This window comes from Balaenoptera borealis (assembly GCF_965194805.1).
Source record: "Balaenoptera borealis genome assembly, chromosome: 8".
NCBI classification, from domain to species: Eukaryota; Metazoa; Chordata; class Mammalia; order Artiodactyla; family Balaenopteridae; genus Balaenoptera; species Balaenoptera borealis.
The window spans coordinates 99,460,042-99,479,457 of record NC_138865.1 but is presented as its reverse complement, the minus strand read 5'-3'; the positions used below and the strand labels follow the sequence as shown (position 1 = coordinate 99,479,457).

Below are 19,416 nucleotides of genomic sequence, written 5' to 3'. Positions count from 1 at the left end.
ACTGGGATATGAGCGCTCATAGCTTAAAGTATTGAAAAGATTGTTTCCTTAAACAGACTAAAACTGTGTAATATTAATTTACATTATTGATTTTCTTGAATAATTTTCTCTAAGGGTAACTTGAGGGCAATATTCATGCCAGACCTGTGTGTATCACCCAATTCCAAGTTTCAACTGTCTAGCATTATGTTAAATGAGGACTGGCACATTTTCCTGTTTGCCACATAATAAATATTTTAGGCTCTGAGGTCAGACAACTTCTGTTGCAGCTTCTCAAGCTGCCATTATAGAGGAAAGCAGCCAAGATAACATAAAAACAAATGGACAGGGGCTTCCCTGGTGGTGCAGTGGTTGAGAATCTGCCTGCCAATGCAGGGGACACGGGTTCGAGCCCTGGTCTGGGAAGATCCCACATGCCGCGGAGCAACTAGGCCCGTGCACCACAACTACTCAGCTTGCGCGTCTGGAGCCTGTGCTCCGCAACAAGAGAGGCCGCGATATTGAGAGGCCTGCGCACCGCGATGAAGAGTGGCCCCCGCTTGCCACAATTAGAGAAAGCCCTCGCACAGAAACGAAGACCCAACACAGCCATAAATAAAATAAATAAATTAAAAAAAAAAAAAACCAAATGGACATAGCTGGGTTCCAATAAAACTTTATTTACAAAAACAGGCGCTGGGCTGTTTTGGCTCATGAGACGTGCTTTACCAGCCTCTGTGCTAAATCAAGAAACCAGAGATGTGTCCAGGAAAGATTGTGATACTTCAGCATTTTTCTAAGGATCAACTGGACAAATTGGGTGGTGAAACTATAACAATTGTTTGCAATTACATGACACTTTAAATAAACTAATATGAGATTAATTAAATGTTAATACATTAGCACTGGTTGCATTGCCTTGTTTTATATTCTGAATCCTTGAGAGCCTCATTTCACAGGAAATATGCACAATGGATTACTCAAGGTCCATGGGCTATAATTTATTGCAAAGTGCAAATAATTGTCTCTCACTGGGTTGTAAAAATTGGGTCAGAGAAGTTTGATGACTTGCCCTACAATTTCCTCTCAGGGAAGTTGTGGGCTTTGTCTTAAATGCACGTTTCTGGGAAATAAATCTTTGCTCCCACATGAATAGATTATTTCCCAGACACATCTTGCATTTAACTAAAGTCCCTCCTGGTTTAAGCCACTGTTGGTGCCTGTTGGATCTGGCTGGCAGAGACATACAGATGTTGGGCATGATGGACAAATATATGATATTTAATTATGGAATAATTTGAATTATTGTTCAGCAAATATTCAGCCCCCTTCTCTCCCACTGTGGGAGAAACTGTCTTCCCTGTCCTACTGATGTTTGCTTTGACCAATGGGATTTTAGTGGATATCATGCAAGCAAAGGTTTGAAATGGGTTTGTGTGGTGATGTTTGCCCTCTTGCACTTCTGCTATAGCATGAGAAGGACATGTCCCAGTTGGCCTGCAAGGAAATGAGAGTCATGGGGAGCAGACTTGGACCCAATCCACACCTTGCAGCTAAGCCAAGTGTAGATCAGCCAACCCCTAGCCCAACTGCATATGCATGACAATAAAAGTGACTGAGTTTGGAGATGATTTGTCAAGCAACATTATTGTAACAATAGCTAATAGATGCAATCTATAATGAAAATCATAGATGAAAATCATTTTGGATAAAGTATTTCATTTTTAACTATGCAAATATAATTCCCTGTGTTGCATAAAATTCATTTACAAGTATTAATTCCCATCTCTCTATATATATTATATCCCACTTTGGGAAGAATCTTTTCTCTGCTATAATCATTCCTTTCATAAGCAATACTATCTTTATGAAAGGATATATAGCCATAAGCAAGAGCTATGAGACATAAATATATATGTATTCTCAGAATTTTAGCCTGCAATCAAGAAACCACTTCAGAATTCATGGCAAGAGTGAGAGAAAATGGATATAACATTTCAACTTAAAAATGTTATTAATCCTGATATTAAGTTGTGAGGGCAGAAAAATGTTATTTTAAAAGAGAGAAGCAAAATTCCTTCCAGGTAGAAAGCTGTTTTTGGAGAACAAAGCAACTTTACGAGCCATTTGAGTATGAAAACGTGGAAGGAAAAGAAAAATGGAACAGGTCCATTTAGAAGAAGGAGAGTAGCTGAAAAATGCTGGAACAAGAGTTGGCAGTAAGAAATTCCCAGGGGGTGATAAAAAGGACTTTTGAGAACAGTGATGTTTTAAAAATCAATCTTAAATTATTCATCGTGCTGTGTCAGGATGTAATTCTCCCCTTACTCTCATACCTTCAGAGAAGATCTGTCTTACACCATTGTCTTCTATTGGTGTTGTTGACTGGAAATTAATAAGGTCCCACATTTGGACCTCAGAGTAGAGAGAAGAGAGCAGTCATCTGTACATGGGAGCTCCCTGCAAAAGTGGAGTCTGAGAAGGACATGATAATAAGACTCTTGGAGAGGGTACTAGACCCGCACACTACACCTGATAGGGCTACAGGTCAATTTTCTTTGATAACCAATGTACAAGAGATCCTCCCATTTTGCAGACTTGAAGATGCAAGATGACTGACATGTCTTTATTGAATGATGCTTAAACATGTAAAAAAGCCACTTCCATTTCCAAAATAGTGATTGCACCACACGTGGATAGGGGGGTAGCTTAGATTGCTTGTTTGAGATTCCTTCAGTGCTAGGATTTTATCAACAACTTTCAATGTTGATTTTATCAACATATATATATATAATTCGATATATAATACAGAATATATATATTTCACATATATTCCACCTACTGTACTTTCAAATAACCACTTTTATATCCCCCCTTCTCCCTTTGCTCAATCTCTTATTTATAAGTTTTTTGAGAAACTATATTTTATATTATTTCTACAATCCCTAGCAATACTACTACTATTTTAATTACATTTTTAAAAGACTGGGTCAAACCTTCAGGAAAAAATAACTTCTCTCTCCCAGAAGAAAATAAGTTTGCATTTCCCTGTAGTGGAAAAATTGAGACCCGTGTACTTGTAGCTGAGGGATGCTTATGAATACTCCATCAGGGACAGTTTTATAAAGATCTTGCAGGAATAAATCAAATCCACCATGAACTTGTCACTGTTGCTTTTTATACACCTCCTTACTTAGCTGCACAGTCAGATAAATATGTCCCTTTGCCCAAGCTTCCAGCTCCCTGGCGCCCATATCCCTGGGTCTCTGTTCCCAGGGCACACTCTGATTGGCTTGGCCACTCTCTCTATTGATTTCTGTTGGGAATAATATGTGTGCGGTTGACAGGGCAGTTCAAGCAGAAGGAAGGAGGCTGGGCTCAACCCTGGCTGGAGAAGCCAGGGGCATACCTGAGGACCAGCAGGGAGAGGGTTTGAGCTGGCAGCAGGTAGCCACGAGGTCTTGAGCAGAGTAAACTATAGGCAAAATGGTTCTGTGTGTTTGAACAAAGGGAGACAGGACTAGACTGAACAGTGGAGAGGGCGAGCAAGCTAAGGAGGCTTGGTGGGGAAGCAACTGATGGCATCCCAGGAAACACTGGGTGACTGCCTTAGTTCTGATCCTGGCTAGTACTAAACATAAATAAAAATTAAGGGTCCAAGGCTTAGAGGGAGAGGGTAGAACTGCACGGGAGGGTGCTAGTTGTACCCAGACCCCCTGGAATCGCCATGTGTCACGAGGTGAAAGCAGATTAAGAAAGAGAGGAAGACAAGTCAGCATGGACTCTTATGTGCAAGAGAATGGACCTTTGCTCTAGCCCATCTGTCCACACAGATTCTAGATAGATCGTTGGACAAAGTGGGTGGCCGAGGTGGTCATTAGTGCTGTTCACCAAATGCTCCTGGTTCCTTCCTCTTGTGGACACATAACAGGATTTCACTTCCTGGCCTTCTTAGAGTTGGTGAGGTCATGTGACTAGCTCTGGCTGATGAGTGTGGGCAGCAGTAGCATTGATCACTTCCGGCCAGAGCATTTAACTGCTGATGCAGATACCCTCCAGAGTACCCTTCCCCTCCACCACGGTGAATGGCAATGTTTTAGACAGTGGCAATTCTACTGGCCTAAGGCCCAGCCGAGAGGGTAACACAAAGCACAGACACAGCCAGCCCACAATGGCCATGTAACATGAATGAGAACTAAACCTTTATTATGTTAAGCCAAAGGATTGGGGCTGTTTATTACAGCAGCATAACATAGCCCAGCCTTAAGAAAGGAAGGAGCCCTTCCAGACCCACCATCCCCATCAACCTCCAGTTCCCATTACAGAGAGTTCATCGGACAAATCTGTATCTATCTTCTAAATAAATTCTACCATTTAAATACCGTCTCCTCAACCAGGTTCTAATCGCCCATACTTTCTACTTCCTTGGGGGCCACTCTCTGATTCCACTGTGCCCCAGTGCTTATTGCACAGGTCGGTTGCATCTCATGAAGGATTTAGGTTCTAAAGACAAAAGGCACAAACCTGCATGATCAAAACTGCCCTTGAGATATTCCAGCTCTGTCATATCATGTGCTTATGGGAATCAAGATTCTCAGTGTAGAAAAAGATACAGATGTAATATAGAAAAAGTTCAGTAAAGCCATGTATATGAATTGGAAATACCAGAATAAACACAAGATGACTTATATTTAAAAATTAGGGACTTCCCTGGTGGGGCAGTGGTTAAGAATCCGCCTGCCAATAAAGGGGACACGGGTTTGAGCCCTGGTCTGGGAAGATCCCACATGCCGCAGAGCAACTAAGCCCATGCGCCGTAACTACTGAACCTGTGCTCTAGAGCCCACGAGCCACAACTACTGAAGCCCGTGCGCCTAGTGCTCCGCAACAAGAGAAGCCACCACAATGAGAAGCCCGCATGCAGCAACGAAGACCCAACACAGCCACAAATAAATAAATAAATAATAAAAATTAAAATTAAATGTGTGTATGGATACATGTAAAAAAAATTAAAAAACTGCCCTTGGAAATTCCTTAAATCTCCCATACTGTCCAATTAGCACCGTACTTTAGAAAGCCCAACAGAACCACTTTTGTTCCAGCTTTGGAACAGACCATTTCTCCTGTTAAGTACCAGATGATGCTGTTGGCTTGTACAAAGGATCATGTTGTACAAAAAAATACAGATCTTGAAACTAGGATTTCTCTGTGTTTGAAGATGCTGAGAATATGAGAGATAGAAGGAGCTGAGGCTGACAGCAGGAACAGCAGATGAATACCTCCCTTGTCATCCTCCCACTGGGGTGTATGATCGAGAGTGCTTTTAGCCAAAGGTAATCAAAAGCCTATTTAGTAAAGGCTTAAACAACAGAGGATAGACTGGCTCATGTCACAAGAAGTCCCAAGGTAGTTTGGTACCAGAGGTGGTTAATTCAATGGCTCCATGGCCTCACGGCCTTAGTCTGACCTCTTTGCAATGCTCTTGCCTTTCCTCTGGGGTCCCAAGATGGACACAGTAGTTCCATGTGTCATGGAAACATCCAGAAGCACAAGAAGGGAGGAGTTAATATGTCTTCCACAAAAGCACCCTCTCCTCACACACCCAAGCCGACCCCCAAAGTCTCACTGGTCAGAAACAGAGCATAAGTCTATTCCTAACCCAATCATGGAAAAAGGGAATGGAATTATCAAAATTGGCTTGGAGCTAATTAATCAAGATTTACCCTCTGGGTCGGTGAGGGTCTCAGCCTTCTCTGAGCACATGGCCACCTGGAGGGTAAACAGAGGAACAAAACAAGATCTCGGCAGGCAAAAAAGGGGACGGGTTGATGGCTGTCAGACAAGCACCAGGAGGGTCTGTCACAAGAGGACGTGCACATAGACCAGAATAGCAGGCAGGATCCCTGACAGTTTTAAATTTTCTATTTTTCCTCTTCCTCTCATTATTTTAGGTAGAAATACACAGTCAAATTCATATAAGTTAAATACACAGATGATGCCGGGACTCAGCCCTGCCTTCCAGCGCCAGCTCCTTAGGGTGATGGTGGCTTAGCCCTAGAGTGATGTTTCCACCTCCTCCCTCCGCTGTGAACTCAGCCTTGATCATTAGCCCCGCTTATTGGGCCTGAGCAGGGAAAGCCCGTAAGTGTGTCTGTCTGACGGCATTTGCTCGTCCGTGCTGCCTTAGAGGGCCCTTATCAACTAGCTTGTGAGCACCTGTGGGCAGGGAGTGGGCCTGATACCCGGTTAGTCTCCCCCAGTGGCTGTTAAATGAGCAGCGTTAGTTCGAGGCAGCCAGGTTCGAGGGGTAGGAGCTTCAGAGTGGGGCCTGGGTAAGAGCAGAGAGTGCTCAAAGGAGAAAAGAGAAACACAAAGGCGCTGGTAATGAGACAGGCTGGGACCTGGGACCCTTTACCAGAGTGCTTGTACCTGGACAGATGTCTCCTCCAGCAACAGAATACAAAGAAATGATAAGCAACGAAAAATAACTGCATGCATGTGCAGTTGGGGCAATTACGAACAATAAGATACATAAAGGCCACAAACCAACAGCCGTCTCTGAGGTGCCTGGAGCAAACACAGGGTACTGTGCATGATCCCTGCACACAGCACCACCAAGGGGGTGGGCGGACCACCTAAGCCTTGCCTCCTGCCCAACCCACGGACCTGCCCCTGTTGTTACCCTATTTAAGGACCCAAGCACCTCCTCTCAGGGAGCGAGCAAAGGCACCTGTTTCTTGTTTTCACTCCCTGGTGCAGCATGAGTCCCAATAAAGCCTTGCCTGTGATTCTCATCTGGCCTCTAATCAATTTCTATCGATGAAAGAGTCCAAGGGCCTGGGCTGGTAACAGTAAGAGTCCCACTTTTGAGCTGATTCACTCTAGATGCTGAAGAAACAGACACTGTGACTGGTCCTTTCCCCCAGAGCCAGGCAAGACCTGGTGGTGGCTCTAGACACTTGCCATCAAACCACTGGAGGTGCAGTCACCGGACATAAAACATCTGGGTGGTGAGACCCTGTGTACCTTGAAGACGGGGCTGTCCCTTCACCGGCAACACCCCTATGCCCAACTCAGTCCTCAGTCAGCACAGTGAGGGCTGGCACATCATGGGGGCTCCTTAAATATTTCCCTAACTGAATTGGAGTTGGAAGGGGCCTTGAGGCTGCCTGTGCTTCTTTCTTTTTTTTTTCTTTTCTTTTTTTTTTTTTAAAGCATTTGCCCCCAGAGGAGCTAGGGAGCTGAGCTTTGTAAATGTATTTATTTATTTATTTATGGCTGTGTTGGGTCTTCGTTTCTGTGCGAGGGCTTTCTCTAGTTGCGGCGAGCGGGGGCCACTCTTCATCGCGGTGCGCGGGCCTCTCACTGTCGCAGCCTCTCCTGTTGCGGAGCACAGGCTCCAGACGCACAGGCTCAGTAATTGTGGCTCACGGGCCCAGTTGCTCCGCGGCATGTGGGATCTTCCCAGACCAGGGCTCGAACCCGTGTCCCCTGCATTGGCAGGCAGATTCTCAACCACTGCGCCACCAGGGAAGCCCTGTGCTTCTTTCTTATCAGGACAGAAGGCTCTGTCATCTGATGAGTGCTCCTCAGCCTCCACATGGCCATTTCCTGGTCACCTTCCTCACCACTTCACAAGGTCATGCTGCTTGGGCAGCTGGAATGGACCATCTTAAGACGAGCTGAGCCACAAACAGCTTGGGGAGAAAAGATCCCAGATGATGCCCTACATAGCCTGGCTAAAAGCAAGAACAGAGGACACAGTGGAGGGACCGTGGCTGGGAGTGGACCTTTGGTTTACTGGCACCTTGGTGGAGATTCTCAGGTGCTTCCAACCTTCTTGCCCATCCTGGCTATTCTCTTCTTCATCACATCTCTGCCTCAGCCCTCATCGGTGCATTGACCTAGAAACAGCCACAGAACTACAAGGAAGTCTGGAGCCCAGGCTTTCATGTTTCAGTGAGAAAACCAAGGGCCTGAGATGCAAAAGCATGTGTCAAGGGCCCACAGAAAGTAGCTGCTAAGCTGGGTCTGACAGAGACAAGATTGTCTGATTTCGTAGACGAGGGTTCTTCCTGGCGCCCAAATTATATCAACCCCATTTTACAGACAAAAGATAGACCCATTGTGAAAATTTCATTGATCACAATGAAAAGAAAGGGGTTAGGGCCTGGGTCCCCCTGCATCTAAACTCTCTTCCTCATTCAAGTCTTGGAATTGAGACTTGGCCAGATACTTCTCTTCCTTTTAAGCGCCTTTCGCTCCTTTTGGGTTTGAAAAATCTCACTTTGTTCTTGGAGGAGTTCTCAGCATGGTGGTCATTAAAACCTAGCGGAATTTCAGAACAATGATTTGCCTCTAAACACTTGGCTTTGGGAAACCCCACCCAAGGACTAGCTGATGGGACTTGCTTCCTCTGGATGGGAAGCCCCACCCAGGCGCTTGGAGGGGTAGGGCAGGATGTGACCTCACCCCAGCTCACCCCACTCCAGGTGGTGGCTCATCCTTGCCTCTGAGCCCCAGCTTTCTCTTCCCTGGGACAGATGTAAAGACCAGGCCTTGGGGCCTCTAGAAGCAATGGTGGCAGGGGCATTTCTCCCTCTCTTGGCTCCTCTTCCTGAGGAGAGCTCATCGGGGAAAAAGAAAAGTCCATAATTTGGACGAGTTATTGGAAATAACTCGAAATAATACATTTCCTCAACCCTGAGGCCGTTGGACCCCCTCCCCCACCTACACGTCCTTGAATAAGGGAAGTTTGTTTGGGTGCCTCTCAGGGCAGATGTTTAGGGAGCTCAAAGATGCACAAAAATAAAACCTCAATGTCTTGCCCAGTGTGCCCATGTCCTCTCCACTCCATTGCTCTCCCCACCAACATGGCCACGATAATACCCATCACGACAGCTAAACTGTACTGAGGACGTACGATGGATCAAGGACTAGGTCTTCATGGGTATCATCTCATTCGATCCTCATACAATACAGGTACATGAGGCAGGTACAATATTATCCCCACTTTACAGAGGAGAAAACTGAGGCTCAGTATATGTGCTGCCGAAGCGAGCACGAAAACTGAGGCTTAGAAAACTTCAAACTGAACTAGCAAGTGATGGAACCAAGATTTAATCCAAGCACTCTGACTTCAGAGGCTCTCTGCCTAACCAGTACAATTTACTGCCACCCAAAAGAGCTTACTACCATCCCAAAGATTGTATTTCTTTCGTTTTCAGAAATAGGGGGACAGGAAGCTTGAGGACGTACTGAAAAAAACAAGATTTGCTGAGGGGAAGTTTTCTTCCTGGAGGTTCCCATTCAAGATGGTTTCTGAGCTCACAAAGAGCAGATCAAATAAAGGCTTTGTGGGGGGGTCCCCGGAGAGATACAGAGCCACGGCTGGCACTGAACCCAACCCAGCGCAATTCAGCGAATGCTTACTAGGGGTTTATAGGGCCTCTCTGTGGCAGCAAGGATGGGGCAGTTCTCCTTTCACACAGGAAGAGCTCCAAGGCACAGTCCTGTGGGATCCCACGACAATCTAGCTCTGCAGAGGCCGACCTGCGCAGCAGAACCTTAGAAAGATGGATGAGGATTAAGACTATGAAAGCATATATTATGTAACCTTTGAAATTGGTTTTATTCATTCAGCATGGTCCTCTGGTGATTCATCCAGGTTGCTGTGTGTATCAATACTTTGTTGATTTTTATTGCTGAATAGTATTCCAGAGTACAGACGTACCACAGTTTGTTTAATCATTCACCCATTAAAGGACATCTGGGTTGTTTCACGTTTTGGTTATTACAAATAAAACTATTATTAAAAAAAAAAAAAGACTATGAAAGCACCTAGTACCTATGAGCTCCACCTTGGGTTTAGACACCCCACAAAAACCCTGCGACAAACTTTGGGTGCTCTCAGAGGCAAGCATGCAGAGAAGTGGAAACTTATAGCACCCTGGGCTGGAAAACAGTTTGCCGACTTTCTCCCTGTAAGCATGGGGTAGGAAGGAGTAACAACAACAACAACAACAATAATAATAGCAGCTATCATTTCTTAAGTTCTTGTTATATGCTCTTCGTTGTGCTATATTTAACATATATTGTCTCACCAACAGTCAAAAACCCCACATGAAGTAGGCCCTATTTTTAATCTTCATTTTCTAGACAGCAAAAACGAAGCTTAGAGAAGTAAGTAATTTGCCCAAGAACACACAAATAAGGAGCAGATTTGGGATGTGGATAAAGCTCACGCTACATTAGGCTATTGCTAATCACTTCTGCTCACTAAGGTACCCATAATTAGAAGGCAAGAAGGAACACCCCTCTTGAGATTGAGACAATAGGTATACACACGTACCTGCCCGCTACAGGCATACACTTTTATGTACACACATGTACACTTCCACACACAGACACCTGTGTGCATGCTTGTGTGCGCACCTGCAGGCCCACATAGGTACAAGTGCATCACCCATGCACACACCCATCATGGGTGTATCTGGGTGTGAAGCTGTAACAACTTTTCAGCTACCATCTGCTGTACGCTCGGGAGTCTTGGACCTCCCTTTAAGAAGAAAAGAGCCTTTCTCGGTCACAGCATCTGAGAGTAGATGGGAAACTAGGTGTTTCACCTCCTGCTTGATTCTCCAAGGTGCATTTTAAGCATCCTTCTGTATATGAAGGGGGAGGCAGATTCCAAATGCACGAAAATGAGGGCAAAAAAGGATCACGGTTGTGTGGAAAATGAGTTTTAGAAGACCCTGGAGGCCCAAGCCAATTTTGAAAATGGTTTGTTTTGGCCTGCCCGAGCCAGACCTCAGAAATTAAAGCCTTTTTAGGCAACCATGCTCCTTGCAGCAAACTCAAGGGTCCCTACTCAGAGGTCAGAGAACTAACAGCTTAAAGCCTGGTTTACTCTCAAGTTAATCTGCAGATATTACCGTTCGGGGGCTCCCCCTCCAAGCCCAGTAAAGGATTCTGTTATAGTATGCACAGCATCCCAATTATTAGATTTGCCGGCCGGATTTCACTAGGCTGGAAAGATATTTGATATTTAGCCCCTAAACGTGTGACATAAAATTAAATAATTAAATAACACAACATTGTAAATCAACTATACTTCAATAAAATTAAAAAATAAATAAATAAAACTGGCAAGAGAGTGAAAAAAATTAAATAAAAATCCAAGCCACCATCTTGGATCCAGTTCCCATGCAAGGGAGATGCATTGACCTATTAATGATTAAAACAGCAGGTAGTGACATGGACATATTTAGGGTCATTGGGCTCTTTGGAGGGTCAATCACCCAGCTGGCATGCTGTGACTTTCCCTCTCTTGGCTGTGAAAAGGGTGCCATGGACCGAAGGCACAGTGGAGAGCGTGGCCCTTGGAGACATGAAGAGGCTGGGCTCTGCCAAGCTTTCCCACCTGATGCCCCCTCCCCAGCCTCACTGCCACTGCACCAGTTCAGGCTTCCAGAGGTCTCCCAGCTCAGATCTGTCTTCCGTATCATCACCACTATTATTTTTCAGAAATGTAACTGTGGTTCCATCCCTCCCTACCTTGACCTCCTTCCCTGCATTTCCACTCTGTGCCAGGCACTGGTGCTTGGGCTGGGGAGACCCAGATGGGAAGACCCAGTCCAGGCCCTCAGGAAGCTGGTGGTGTGGGAGGAGGTCTTCTCTGGGCAATGTGATTTCCAGCATCACTCTGTTCCCTCACTGTATGGGGCCTCCTCTGGCTGCGCGGCCAGGATGTTGTATTTCCGCCCTGAGTTCTAGGCGCCCTGCCAGTGCCTCCTCTCCTTCCCTTGGGGCGGGGGTGGGGAGCTGTGGTGGTGTCAGGTGACCCCTGGGAGCTCACTCAGCCATTCAGAAAATCCACCTGAATCACGTAGAAGTATACAGGGGAGAATATTTTTAGAAAAGCCTCTGGAAAGTTCAGAAAGGTTCTTAGGGTCATCATCAGTCCAGAAGTTACAAATGGCGGCCCTTCTAGCTTGTAGGCATGCTTTGTCGAGTCCGAAAGGCTCTGTTGTTGCTTTAAATGATTTAGTTGCCAAGATTTAAAATTCATGATAATTTACGTGAACATCCAAACAAATATCTAGTTTCTCTTGAAAAAAATGAGTAGATTTGGCAAAACTAGGCCCAGGAGCCACCACGCTACATGGTAGCAACTGTCAAGATCTATGTATTGATAACTACGTTTATACATGAGATTAACCCGCTCTGAGGCCTCAGTCTCCACCACTCTCTATTGTTTTATTTGTGGGTTGACATCACTCACTAATGTTACCTGTCTGGCCCTTAATGGCATCTGAGTTTGCCATCCAATCTGGTTTAATTCCCACAGTGTCCCTCATGAGGAGGCTGAGAAAAGTTGGGAACTAATCCCATTTCAAATTCTTTTTTTTTAAATTGATGTCTAGTTGATTTACAATGTTGTGTTAGTTTCAGGTATACAGCAAAGTGATTCAGCTACACTCGGGAGTGCACACACACACACACACACACACACACAGAGTTATTCTTTTTCAGATTATTTTCCATTACAGGTTATTACAAGATTTTGAATATAGTTCCCTGTGCTACACAGTGGGTCCTTCAGATTTTTTTCGAAGAAGATTGTTTTGAAGTAGATTGAATTTAAACCATCAGTTGAAAAAATTGACTTGGCCAAAGCTGGTCAGTAACTTATTACTGAACTGTCAGGAGAACCACATGACCATGGCAAGTTATTGCAACCACTCTAAGCCTTAGTTCTCTTTACCTCACAGGGTTTTTTTTTCTTTTGTTATATTTTTTGTTGTTGTTGTTTTTTGGCTGCACAGCATGTGGGATCTTAGTTCCCCGACCAGGGATCAAACCCATGCTCCTTGCGTTGGAAGTGCGGAGTCCTAACCACTGGACCACCAGGGAATTCCCGAAACCTCATAGGGTTTTGCTGTGGATTAAATGAGTGAATACATGTAACTCCTCAGCTCACTGCCAGGAAGAGAGCAAGCACGCAATATATGTTAGTTATTACTATCATCGTTTTTATTCTGTGATGCCATAATGGCTTCCGTTTTAAATAAAGGGTTTCTAGGAATATACAGCAGTGAAGATTGTGGCTAAGAAAAGTGTTGCCAGGAGAAATAGCAGATACCTAGATCTAAATCAAGGCTTCCAAAGTCTTTATATGGCTGGGGTCATAATTATCACTCCTGCTGGCTTGCTCAGTTAACTTTATTTTTTCTACAAATACCAGTGATGATTTGGTCCCTTCCTTGCCCCCCAGATTATCATAGCTCTTAACTAGAAATTACTTTACCTACATGGGAATTTCTGTAGAAATGGGAATTTAGCAGATCTGTGGGCCTGCAGGTGGGGAGTCGGCTAGTCTGGTGTTATGGGCTGAACTGTGTTCCCCCAAATTCACTATTTTGAAGCCCTAAGCCCTAGTTCCTTAGAATGTGATTGTATTTGGAGTTAGGGTCTTTAAAGAGATTAAGTGAAAATGAGGCTGTCTGAGTGGGCCCTAATTCAATCTGACTGGCGTTCTTCTAAGAAGAGGGTATTTGGACACACAGAGAGACACCATGGGCGCACACAGAGAAGACAGTCCCTGCAAGCCAAGCAGAGAGGTCTCAGAAGAAACGCAACCTGCTGACACCTTGATCTTGGACTTCTAGCTTCCAGAACTGTGAGAGAATACATTTCTGCTGTTTAGGCAGCCCTGGCAAATGAATCCACTTGGGTAACAGAGGGTCAGGGCACGAACCAGGAGAGCCCCTGATTCGCAGCTGATGGGTGTGGAGCAGTGGGCAACTCCCAGAACCGGGTCCACGGCAGGGCTTGGGATCAGTGAGGAGAAGCAAGACGTGTGATGAAGGATGGGGAAGCAGGAGGCGGTCAGGATGGATTCCAGAGACGGGGCCAAAGCCCTTGGCTAGGACGTCAGATGCTCTTAGCAGGCTGTCTGTGCATGTGTGTGTGTGAGGGGGGTGGGTTGTTTAAAGAGTTTGAGTCTGAACTGCCACAGGGCTGAATGTGCTAAAGGCAGAAGGAAGAGCTCTCAATTAATTTTTATATTGTTTTTTTATAAGCCTGTGTTGTTTGCAATTCAAGAGTGCTTGTGTGGTTGGAAACAAACAAGCCTGATGTTTCTCAAGTTTAAAAACCCATTTGGGAGTTTGGCTTGATCCACTACAGAAGTCTGGAAGCTAAAACACAGATAACTGTTTGACCAGACTTTTGGGAGGCATCCATAACACTGCATCAGAGTATTTATATCCCGAAGTCTCCTTTCACTATCATGGGCAAATTTATCTACCGCTTTCCTGGACACAGATGCAAATTTTTAAAGTATCCACAACTCAAAATGACACAGGCTCACTCTGGTGATTTGATATATGGTGGGGACAAAATTAGTAGTGTGAGTTCCTCCCTTCTCCCCTCCCCTCCGCTGCTACAAGGAATCCAGTGTTGGCTGGCTCCATTTCTCTTCCTTTCTTGCCCTTAAAGGAGAGATCAGTATTTGCCAGCTCAGTAGCTCAGCATTTATAATTCGGAATTGGGGAAATAAGTAGGAAGAGACAAGCTGGAGAGATATGAGGAAAAGGGAAAGAAAAACCAAAAGACAGATGTTAAGCTGCCTAGATTTTAGATAGGTAGGTAGATAGATAGATAGATAGGTAGATAGATAGATTAATAGATAGATGGAGGGATGAACAGATGGATAGGTAGATAGATAGATAGATAGATGAATAGATAGATGGATGGATGGATGGATGGATAGATGGATGGACAGGTAAAATCTAGGCAGCTTAGCATGTCTTTTGGTTTTCCCTTCCCTTTTTTTCCTGCCTCTCCAGCTTGCCTCTTCCTACTTATTTTCCCAATATCTATCTATCTCCCTATCTATCATCTTTCAAAAGATACCAGTGGTTTGAGGGAAGGAATGAAGGAATCATAGTGGACATTGTTGTTTTGTCCTCTCCAACACTGATTCCCTCTTATTATGTTAATAGCACCCCAATTTCCCTTTGGGGATGCTATCGTCCTCCATTCCTAGACAGTGTGACTCTGATGGGACTACCTCCATTCCTCAGCTTCCTTCTTCAGGAGGTAAGCAGAGTCCCGATGATGAGTTTAGGATGAGCGTGTGACAAATGCAAGGGGACGGGGTTGGCCCAATGAGAGACAGCCCTGGGACTCCCCTTAGAATGCTGGAAAGGAGGACCTTTCCCAATGAGTTTGCTAAACTGCTAAGATTCAGCTTGGGGGTATGGGTGGCCATATATGGAAAAAGCTTTCCAGAAAACGAAGCCAGCAGAGAGGAAAGCAAAGCTGAGAAATGGAGTCCAAGTCAAAAGAATGACTCCTGGACTTTGTGATTTTTGAGAAAATAGAATCTTTTCTTGGAAACTACTTTGAAGTAGTCATGTATGACTCAAAGAGTGCTGACTAAAACAGAGACTCAGAGAGAAGCAGCTGCAGGGGACGGAAAAAGGGATCGCTACTGATGTTCTTCGAGAATTAAAAGTAAAGACTGGAATCTTTTTGAATGATATTTGGAAGCTGGACTGGGTCTCTGTGCATGTGACCTTTCACCAAGACCAGACCAAGGTGGTCCCCGGACTTAGTAGAGCCCTTTACGACAGGACTGGTAGAATTAGGAAATGCCAGGGTTGGAAGAAGATACTAGAAGCCATCTAGTCCTGTTCTCTATTCAGTGCTTAAATCTCCCTAAGCATCTTGAAAAACAAATTGCTCTGATTCTATTTGCACACTTCCAGGGATAAAGAACTTACTCCCACCGAGCTAGCTTGTTATGGGTTGGACTGTGTTCTCTCCAAAATATGTTGAAGTCCTAACCCCCAGCATGTCCCAATATGACCTTATATATGAAATAGGGCCTTTGAAGACATAACCAAGTTAGGTTGAGTCATTGGGCTGGGCCCTAATCCAATGTGACTGATGTCCTTACAAGAAAAGAGACGCGGGCTTACCTGGTGGCGCGGTGGTTAAGAGCCCGCCTGCCAATGCAGGGGGCATGGGTTTGAGCCCTGGCCCGGGATGATCCCACGTGCCACAGAGCAACTAAGCCCGTGTGCCACAACTACTGAGCCTGTGCTCTAGAGCCCGCAAGCCACAACTACTGAGCCTGCGTGCCACAACTACTGAAGCCCTTGTGCCTAGAGCCCGCACTCTGCAACAAGAGAGGCCACCGCAATGAGAAGCCCGTTCACTGCAACGAAAAGTAGCCTCCGCTCGCTGCAACTAGAGAAAAGCCCGCGCGTAGCAACGAAGACCCAACACAGCCAAATAAATTAATTAATTAATTAATTAAATTTTTTAAAAAAGAAAGAAAGAAAAGAGACAGAGACACAGAGAAGAAGGCCACGTGAAGATGGAGACAGACTAGAGTGATGCAGCCACAAACTGAGGAATGCCTGGGGCCACCAGAAGCTGGGAGAGGTAGGGAAGGATCTACCCCTAAAGACATCAGGGAGAGCAGAGCCTTGACAACACCTTGATTTTGGACTTCTAGCCTCCAGCACCATGAAAGAATACATTTCAACCCAGGAAAAAAACAGGGTTGTATTAAGCCACCCAGTTTGTGGTATTTTGTTATAGCAGCCTTAGGAAACGAATACACAGCTCATTTCATTTTTAGCAAGTTTCATGTCAGAATGTACTTCTTGATATTGAGCTAAAATTTAACTCTACGCAACTACTGGCCACAGTTCAGCCTTCTGGAGTCAAACACGTGTCTATTTTTTCCTCCACGAAACAAGGTATTCCAGGCTGCGATTAGGTCCCAACTGAGACGTCTCTTCATTTATGTTTCTAGGCCATTCACATCCTGGTGCCTCTCAGAGCCTGGTATGGGTGAACCTTCCAGTCATTTGCTGATTTTCAGTGGTCACCACCTATATGATTCAAGCCATCCTCAGTGTCTTCTTCGAGATGTGAGCTAAAAAGGCTTTGCGTTGGACTACAATCCACTACTAGGGGTGGCAGTTGCTACTTCTGAGAATCCTACAAAGTGAAACCTTTTCATTCATAATTTTAAATAAATATGGTGATGGTTAGCACTATAATGAAAAGCTGTTAGAGGAGAAAGCAAAATCATGAAACATAGAGAGAAGGTTATCAAAAGGCAGCATTTAAAATATATCCTGGCTTACAAAAAAAAAAGAATGAAATAATGCCATCTGCAGCAACATGGATGGACCTAGAGATTATCATACTAAGTGAAGTAAGTCAGACAGAGAAAGATGAGTATCATATGATATCACGGAATATAAAGAAACGATACAAATAAACTTATTTACAAAACAGAAATAGACTCACAGACACAGAGAACAAACTTATGGTTACCGAAGGAAAAAGGGCGGGGAGGGGAGAGAAGAATAAATTAGGAGTTTGGGACTAACATATATACACTACTATGTATAAAATAGGTAAACAACAAGGACCTACTCTATAGCACAGGGAACTCTACTCAATATCTTGTAATAACCGATAATGGAAAAGAATATGAAAAAGAATAGCTATAGACATGTATAACTGAATCACTTTGCTGTACACTTGAAACTAATACATTATAAATTAACTATACTTCAATTTAAAACAATTTTTTTTAAATGCTGGCATTTTTCTCAGCCAGGGATGCAGGGATGTTTCCCTCGGAGGCCGGTACTCCCCCCTCCCCCACTGCAGTTAGAACAGTAGAGAAGGAGGAACTGCCCTCAGGTAGCCCATACCCCTGGGCCTCAATCTAGAGGAAGTTCCCACTAGACAAGATAAAGGCCTACATTCATGGAAAACAGGTTACTCAGCCCTGAGAAGAAATTTGGAAAATAGAAAGCCTCTCAACATCATCTTATTTTTTTCTCCAAGAGTAAAAATATGACCACAGAATTACAGGATTCTAGGCACCTGTTGATCACACATGAACAAAAAGGCAAGGTGTTCTGACAACTGGGCCAGTTTCTGGCAATGTCACTGACTCTATGTCTCTGACATAGTTCTGGCAATGTCCCACAGCCAAATGACGTGTAGCCTTGCTGACGCCTCTTGGGGTAAAGGGAAGCTGCCTTTGTCCTAATTCACCAGCTTTCTTTACTTTTGTTCTGATGGAGGGTTAAATTTGGAGGGCCATTTTAAAGGTAGCTCTTGCAGCTTGGACGCCTAAAGATCTGAAGAGCTGGTTCTGGACTTTCCCCGTGGCCCATCTTTAGATCGGGGTCACTGTGGGGTCGCTTATGAAAAGTGCTTTAACAACACCACATAGAAATAAGTCTGTGCACTGGGCCATCCACTGGTGGCCACACACAGAGGGACAACCTGTTGCATCTCTGAATGAACTTCTTTCAGCCAAACCATAAGGAAACGAGGTCAGCAGCAGGGAGCACGAGGAGTTTGTTTCTCCCTGAATTCTTATACCATCCTGGTATAAGAAGAACTCAGGAAGTAACAAAATTTCCCCCCTTCGGTGCATGTGTAGGGAAACAATTCTTAACGGAAGTGGCAGTTCAGCATTTAGATTAGGATGGGGATCTTTGGAGACAGATTAAAATATGATCTATGCACCCACATGGCCAGGGGTGAAGGAGGCAGCCAGCTCTGGCAACTTACAACTTAGATGGAACAAGAAAGGATGGACCGAGTCTAGCTAGGAGAAGCTTGAAGGGTTTCTCTGGGCCAACGTCCCTACAGCAGCTGAGATTGGGGCAGGATAGAGCTCTCTGTCTCCTCATCTGTCATCTCTGATAGGAGTAAGCACCCCTGCGAAGGGTCTCTTACTTGAATAACGTATTGAAAATAACCTATTTGGAGTGGTAAATACTAGAGAAAAAGCTGTTGTTGTTTTGGTTAGGGTCCTCTGCTCTGAAGGATGTGAGTATTCAAGGCAAATGCAACTGCGGGGGCAGAATTACAAAGAGAGTAATGACATGAAACAAGACTTACTTGCCAGCTGGCCCACAAGGGAGAGGGACTTCTGAGTAGCACTGAGTGCAACTAGAGAGGAAAAGTGAGAAACTGACTGCAGCAACCCTCTGGGGTTGGAGAATATTTATGACAAGCTGCAGTAGATGGTTCCTGCTGCTTGCCTTTCCATCACTGTGGGCCAGGATGACAGGATGGCACGACTTGAGGTTTGGATAAAGGGAGAGTCCGCTAAGAGAGAGCCACCTGGCACTTTGCAAAGAGGTGTCCTTTTTGCTCCAGACTCACCTATCCTTCAATCCCAAAGTACCTAGCTTTGGCAATGAAACGCCCCCCAAACGCACTTCTTCATCCTTTTCTTTTTCCTATTTTTTCTTCTTCCTTTTTTTAAACTTTAACACCTTATAAGGAAGACTTCAGCAATATAGGGTTACTTAGTAGATATGGTCTCTGACTCAAAAATCATATAGGGATCATGAGTGGTGGCAAATGCCCTTGAGC

The 19,416-nt window shown here is 44.7% G+C and overlaps 1 protein-coding gene across 6 annotated transcripts in view; it reads right to left on the bottom strand.

The window, feature by feature from the left end:
* The window catches only part of PALM2AKAP2 (PALM2 and AKAP2 fusion), a 508,788-nt gene that overhangs the window by 136,216 nt on the left and 353,156 nt on the right, over positions 1-19,416 (bottom strand). The window lies entirely within an intron of this gene.